Genomic DNA, 7894 nt, shown 5'->3' with positions numbered 1-7894 from the left:
GGTTATCTTTGTATCTGGATCAGTTGTTAATTATGAAGAAATTTTATGAAGCATCCACTAAAAAAGTTGTTGTGCAGTGGCAAAAGCTGAAACTTTTGCAAGAATAAAAGATACTAAAATAATTTTTTTAATTACGATTTCATTAAAAATAAAACGTTTCATTAAAAATAAAACGTTTCGGCCCTTAAAAGATACTAAGATAATTTTTTTTTGATATTATTTGTTAGTTTTCATTTTTCATTTAATCTAGAAGTTGCATAATCTTTTTAGTAGTGCACTTTTATATATATATATATATATATATATATATATATATATATATATATATATATATATATATATATATATATATATATATATATATATATATATATATATATAGGGTTACGTTTATTTGAGAGCACCTATATTTTGTGAGACCGTGAGACGCATTTTTTTATTTATTTTTATTTTTTTTAGTTAATTCAAGTTCCGAAAATCATATTTAAAAAAAGAATTTTTGGATTTTTCCATTTATTTTTCATTTTAAAATTATTTTTTAAAATATGTACAATTTAATATTCTATTAAAATATTTCACGTATTTTTAAAAAAAATGGAATTTATTTTTATTTATTTTTAGTTAATTCAAGTTCCGAAAATAATATTTAAAAAAAGAGTTTTTAGATTTTTCCATTTATTTTGCATTTTAAAATTATTTTTTTAGAATATGTCAGTGTAATATTCTATTAAAATATGTCACGTATTTTTAAAAAAAAATGGAATTTATTTTTATTTTTTTTATTTTTTATATTTTTTTTTAGTTAATTCAAGTTCCGAAAATAATATTTAAAAAAAGAATTTTTAGATTTTTCCATTTATTCTGCATTTTAAAATTATTTTTTAGAATATGTCAGTGTAATATTCTATTAGAATATTTCACGTATTTTTCAAAAAAAAAAAAAACGGAATTTTTTTATTTTTTTTATTTATTTATTTTAAGTTAATTCAAGTTCCGAAAATAATATTTAAACAATGAATTTTTGGATTTTTCCATTTATTTTGCATTTTAAAATTATTTTTAGATTTGGTCTCACGGTCTCACAAAATTAGAATGATCTCAAATGAACCTGAACCTATATATATATATATATATATATATATATATATATATATATATATATATATATATATATATATATATAGTAGGTTAAAACCCGTGGAACCCACGGGTGTTGATTTTGAATTGAATATAAAAATTAATTATTTAATAAAATCATATTTCATTAATTTTGATAACTTATGAATTATAATTTTTTTTATAATATAATTTGTATATTTGTTTATATTATGTATCAGTGAATTTAATTAAAGATATTAAAGTTAAAATGAGTTGGGTCAGATCCAAAGCTAAAAATGGGTCGGAGTCAGATCCAAATAAGAGTAGATAACCATACGAACTGTAACTCGTAATGTGTGTTGTATATGCATAAAGAAATCGGGTGAAGAAAGAAATACTATCCCAACAACTCTCTTTCTCCTTCTTCCACTGCAACCCTAAAGTCATTACCTAATGTGAATCACGTGTTATCATCCTCATTTCCAACTTAGCGCTTATTCCATTTCCATTTGTTCTGTCCCCAATTTGAACGAATTTGGAGTACGTAGTGCACGTGCTCCTGTAGTCGAGAAGAATAAGAGAGAAGGTAGGCCCAATAAGCGATCGAAGCATTTGGTGGGTAATCATGTTAAAACTCGAGCGACTGCAGCTAGGGAAGCGGCGGCGGTTGGTGTTGAGCCGAAGCAACAAAAGAAGCCGAGGCTGCCGACTAAGAAGAAGCAAGAGGGTTTAGCAAAATAGTCGGTGGTTGTCATTTCTGAAACAGAGGAGGATAAAAAGCGAACAAAGGAAACCAGAGAAGAGACATTCAAAGTAGCAATGACGGATGTAAGCGGTGGCTAAAGCGCTAACAGTGTTATAGGCCAGGAAGAAGAAGGCAATACCGCCCCATTTCATGAAAGGGTATCTTGTCTATTGCTCATTCGATTTTTGTAATGCTTCTTTACTTATAAAATGCATTGATTTTCAGGTTCAAGTAGGTGGATCACCTCAATATAAGGTCGAAAGAAAATTAGGGAAAGGTGGATTTGGTTAGGTATTTGTTTGTCGTCGTGTATCTGGTGGAACTGATCACATATCAGGTCATGGTGCTACAGAGGTAATGTTCTTGCATCAAACAATCAAGCTTACATTTTATATAAAATATGATTTCTGCAATTCATCTTCTTTAATTTTGGTTGTGACTTGTGACAGGTAGCTCTTAAGTTTGAGCATAGAAATAGCAAAGGTTGCAGTTATGGTCCTCCATACGAGTGGCAAGTTTAAAAGTATGTGCACATTATGTTTTTGTGATTAGTAAACAAATTAAAATTGTTCTTTTTTGAATTTAAAGAAGTGGATTTGTTTTTTCTTGGTGAAACAATAATATGGATGGGAGTCATGGAGTGCCTAAAGTTCATTATAAAGGAAAACAAATAGATTACTATGTTATGGTATATGCTAATACTTGATGAGTTTTTAGTTTACTTAAATGAATAACTATATAATATTTCTTTTTCTCTATTTACATTATAGGTCATGGACATGTTGGGGCCTAGTTTGTGGGATGTTTGGAAATTCCTTATGGACAAACGTGAGTTCTCCATAAACCTATGAACATCAAATGATAATAAACTATATTTTTATCTTTTGGTTTACTGCATTTTGATTTAACACTCTAAAAGTGGTAACTTGTTTTTTGTTGTTGCATTTTGTTTTCCAGGATGTCATCAGAAATGGTGGCTTGTGTAGCTGTGGAATCTTTATCAATTTTGCAAAAGATGCAATGAAGAGGGTATATAAAAAATATATAATATATATACAATCCAAATATTCTTATTCTTTTTTCATTTCACTATATAATTTGTTTTCCCTTTCCCTTATATTCATTGCAAGAGTTATGTTTGTATTTATAGTTATGTGCATGGAGATGTAAAGCCAAAGAATTTTTTAGTTGGTCAACCATCAACAACTCAGTAGAAGAAACTATTTCTTATTGACTTAGGGCTAGGTAACTCATTTCATCCAATTCATTTCATGGGTTTTCTATTACATGTCATTTTCCATTAACACATTCATTGATATGATGATATCTATCAAATGCAGCAACAAAGTGGAGAGAAAGTTTAAATGGTCAACATGTTGACTACGATAAAAGGCCTGACATGACATGTTTAGGTGAAATCTCATTCTCCTAACTAATTAAACTAAACCCTTCATTTCATATTACATTGTTGCAAATGAGTATGGAACATTGATGCAGTAAATCGATTGACTTTCGATGTTCAACAATAAATCCATGCAGAAACTAATCTAATTTTAACTAAAAAGACTAACCTGATATATGAATATGGAGATCTTGCAGGAAGTAAGAGCGCGTATAAATGAAAAGTAGTTGAAGTGTGAACTGAAATGAAGAATACAACTTCTATGAAGCATATTGATGTACCTTTGACGAAAAAATATTCTTAGATGCAATTGGAAGAAAAAGAATACGAATGAGGATTTTCAAAACGATTGAGTTCACGTTATGAGGTATATTCATATATAAAAACTTGATCACATAATATCATATCTTCAGAATATAATCCGAGATTTTCTCAAAGTATTGTTGTTGAATTTTTATTAGATAAAATTTTGTTCCGGATTTTATGGGATTTAATAGATTACATATCAATTTAATTTGAATATAAGATATGCATTTAATAAGGGATTACCAAAAATTATAAACAATATTTTAAATTGATCATAACTAATTACAAATAACCTAATAACCTAAAAAACAGAATATATTAATAAAGACTTTTATTTATATATATATATATATATATATATATATATATATATATATATATATATATATATTATAAATTACAGTTATATATATTAAACAAATATTATTTATTATAGATATTTATTTTGATATTCAATAAACTTTATACATGTTTTGATATTATTTATACCATAATCAAAATGAATTTAATAACCGGTAAAATTAAAAATTTAATTAAACAAATGATTATGTTCGGTTTCCCTTGAGATGGATTAGACAATATTTTTGTACCTTACATTGTAATTTGTGACTTTTACTTTAAAAGTCAAATGTTTTTTTTTTTTTTTTTTTTTTTTTTAAATCGAGCTCAAGCGAAAATAACGCCACACTGAATACAAGCTGAAAAAATATAAATAACCTAAAGTAATTAATCGGTAATAAAAAAATAAATTGTAAAAAATGCTAAATTAATTAAAGTAAATTATAACATAGATTAATATGTTGCTGTTCTGAAATTTTTTTTAAACATATACGTAACCAAGATATACTTTTATAGAATGTTAACTGTATAGATGTAAAATTAGAGAATCGTCCTTGAATTTAAAAATCATAAGATGTTTCTAAAAAATTCAATTTTTACAAATTATAAAAAAGATTATTACATAGTACATTGCTATAAAACATAGAATACCAATAAATTGTTAAAATGTTAATTTATTAAAATAAAATTTATTTTCTCAAATTATAGTTATTTACATTTGAAAGTACATTGAAGTTATTGTTATATAAGTCATACAATCTAATAAAATCGATTTAATGGTCATTATTTTTTTTTTAAATTCATTTTTTTTACAAAATAAAGAAATGTAATTTTTAAAGTACATTAGTATAAGAATTACAATTCTATGAAATTGTAAATAAAAAAAATTAAAAGAAAACTAATTACTATGAAATTATAGAATATACCTTTTTCATCTACGAAAATCATTTCAATTGAATGGAAATCGTTAGGATTTGTGTTGTTTTTAAGGGTCCATAACTTTAATATTTTTACCTTGATAGTAAAACCAAGATTGACATGTCAATTTTTTTTAGAAAGGTAAATTTTGTAGCTGTCATATGGGGAATATTTTAATAATTTGTATTAGACATAACATATATTTATAAAAAAAGGTTTTAAAAAGAAAATGTAAAGTACATTGCCAATAAATACAACACAGTTATAAACATACAGAAATAAAAGTAAGGGCAAAATAGTCATTTCAAATAAATACTAACATCAATGAATTGTGAAATTCTATAAAGTTAACTAAACATAGTATTTTATACATAAATGATTATGGTATGTCAAAAATTAGTTATACCAAATATGATATCCATACTAATATATGCAGTTATAATTTAACACATGCGAATAAATATGAATACCGAATGTCCGGCCTACTTGACTATCTTTATACAAAATTAAAGATTAGAGCAATGTAAATTGAAAGTACAATGCTGTAATTAGGTCCACAGTAACAGCAAAACAAATAAAACTTAAAAGCCAAATAAACAAAACATACTGGAATTGTTAAAGCTTTGGAAATGAATCCGACTATTTTTTTTTACAAACATATCACTTATTTATATCATCGTTATTATAGCAATGTAAATTAAAAGTACAGTGATATAAATAGGTTCACAGTAACAACAAAATATTACAACCTTTTTGGAGAAAACCCTATCTATCTGGAGATATACCTGAAAGCAAGGAAGTGCATCACGGGTGGTCGTTTATTTAATTTTGGGTACATTTAAATCATTTTTTAGATGAACTTAATTATGAAAAATAAGACTCACGACTATTAGGTTCCTACGAATAATAAATAAACTTGTAATTACAAATAAGTAAATTTCATGTTTTGAAGGTTATCAACCTATTAGACGTAAGTTGTTAAAGCTTTGGATCTAAATCCGAATATTTTTTTTTTAACAAAGATATATGTTATTGTTAATCATTTTTTTCATGTTGCCATCGTGTTAATAACTGAAGAGGTAGAAGAAGATGATGATTAAGAAGAATAAGAAAAACAAGAAGAAGATTACTCATAATGTTAAATGTTAAATTAATACTACTACAAATAAATTTTAAAACACTAACCTGATTTTTGTTTATGGAAGCGTTGCAGAATTAACAGGGAGGAAAACGATTCTGCAGTAAACCTGATACCGACAAGAAGGATTGAAGAAAAACTCAAGAAGAATAACGTTTTGAAAGAATTTTATGGAGCAAAATCCTGAAAACTAAATAAGCGTATAAATGGTATAATTATATATATTTCGGAATTTGATAAATAGGGGCAGATTTTTTGGGATTTAATCACTGCAATTATTTAATTTCTAATCACAATTAACAAACTGCCATATTAAATCGGGTTTTTCAAATTTCAAATTTGAAGAACCGATTTTTCATATTATTTTGAAATCTTTTATTAATTTTAATTGATTGGTTGCATATTATGAATGCTGGTTTTTCTGGATTTTTGGGGATTTATTGCAATTGCAACTCGATCTTTTGATTTCATTCTCTTAAAGGGCATTTACGTAATAGGGTTTCATAAAAAAAGCGGAAAAACTTATTGGTTGGGGTCTAAGAGATTGACACGTGACATGATTGTACTTATTTATTAGAATAGAGGATATATATATATATATATATATATATATATATATATATATATATATATATATATATATATATATATATATATATGTGTGTGTGTGTGTGTGTGTGTCCGGTTGTTATGCATACGCACAAGGTAGCAAAATATCCTGTTGGAATTGAAAATGGCAAAATAACAAAAAATAAACTTAATCTTTTGTGCTTAATAGCTTTTTTACGATAATGAAAACAAAAATATAAAAAAAAGAGTAAATTACACGAATGGTCCCTATGGTTTGGGGTAATTTGCACGTTTGGTCCCTAATTAATTTTTTTAACTCGGAAGGTCCTTACTGTTTGTTTTTGTTACACGCTTAGTCCCTACTATTTATTTTTGTTACACATTTGATCCCTATCTTACGTAAAAAGACTATTATTTAAATAGGAAAAAATGGTGAGGTAGGTAATGTAAGGTGAGGAGGGTGGGATTGGGGGTGTGTTAATTTAAATAAATCAAAAAATCAAGGGAAAAATATTTTTGTAGGTAAGACAAGGACCAAACATGTAACAAAAACAAACAGTAGGGATCTTCCGAGTTAAAAAAATAAGTTAAGGACCAAACGCACAAATTACCCTAAACCATAGGGACTATTCGTGTAATTTACTCAAAAAAAACATGAATATATAGACAAGGCGGATGAGTTTCGCTATGTAGGGTAGATCCAATACTGTCATGTCATCCGTTTCCATTCAAAATCGGGTTAAAGACATATAATCTAATTACTAAATGTATTTTTAACCACTTGCACATTCTATTCAATTTGTCAAATTAAATTTTGTGGTTATTTTGAATTAATTTTTTCCACACGTTATTTTATGAGTTTTCTATTTTATTAAATTCCACATAATATTTTAATTTAATAATTGTAATAAATGTACTAATAAATTCATATCAATTTCATTAATAAACTTACATTCTAATTTCAAAATTTTTAAAATTAAAGTTCATTAGTTGCTTTTGTTTATTTATTTAAATTTTTTGTTTAAATTTAAAAGATAAAAAAATTTCAATTATAATAACTCCCTATTTTTATTATTTTTTTATAAATTCAAAGTTTTTAAATATTATGATTTATATATTTAACTTTTTTTTTAAATTAACCCATACAATATATTAGTCTCACAACTAGTATTGATATAATTAAATAGTCACATAGAAGTTTAATGGTCTAAAAAAAGGATTATTGAGTAATCATGTAAAAAAATTGACAGCCGGACAAAATGACATCAATCATATGCGCGTCCCATTTTTTTTCTTTGATCCTCTCTAATAAATGAAGGTTTTTTTTTTTTTTTTTTTTTTTTTTTGCGCACTTGTGACACTCTCATTCAATTTGTCA

At 25.8% G+C, this 7894-nt stretch overlaps 1 long non-coding RNA gene across 3 annotated transcripts; it reads left to right on the top strand.

The window, feature by feature from the left end:
• Positions 1 to 1331: 1331 nt before the first annotated feature.
• LOC145074393 (uncharacterized) lies at positions 1332 to 6216 on the top strand. 3 transcript variants are annotated; one of them, XR_013691828.1, is made up of 9 exons: positions 1332 to 2001; positions 2069 to 2197; positions 2293 to 2366; positions 2614 to 2671; positions 2801 to 2872; positions 2994 to 3088; positions 3184 to 3255; positions 3443 to 3612; positions 6022 to 6216. It is a non-coding gene; the product is annotated as an uncharacterized LOC145074393 (long non-coding RNA). The 3 variants fall into 3 exon arrangements; XR_013691827.1 differs by having other exon boundaries at positions 6014 to 6216; XR_013691829.1 differs by lacking the exons at positions 1332 to 2001; positions 2069 to 2197; positions 2293 to 2366 and adding an exon at positions 2407 to 2531 and having other exon boundaries at positions 6014 to 6216.
• The last annotated feature ends 1678 nt before the right edge of the window (positions 6217 to 7894 follow it).

Source organism: Lactuca serriola, chromosome 9, assembly GCF_051521515.1.
Source record: "Lactuca serriola cultivar US96UC23 chromosome 9, Lser_US96UC23_V15, whole genome shotgun sequence".
Taxonomy (NCBI): domain Eukaryota; kingdom Viridiplantae; phylum Streptophyta; class Magnoliopsida; order Asterales; family Asteraceae; genus Lactuca; species Lactuca serriola.
This window is presented reverse-complemented; position numbering and strand designations above follow the sequence as displayed.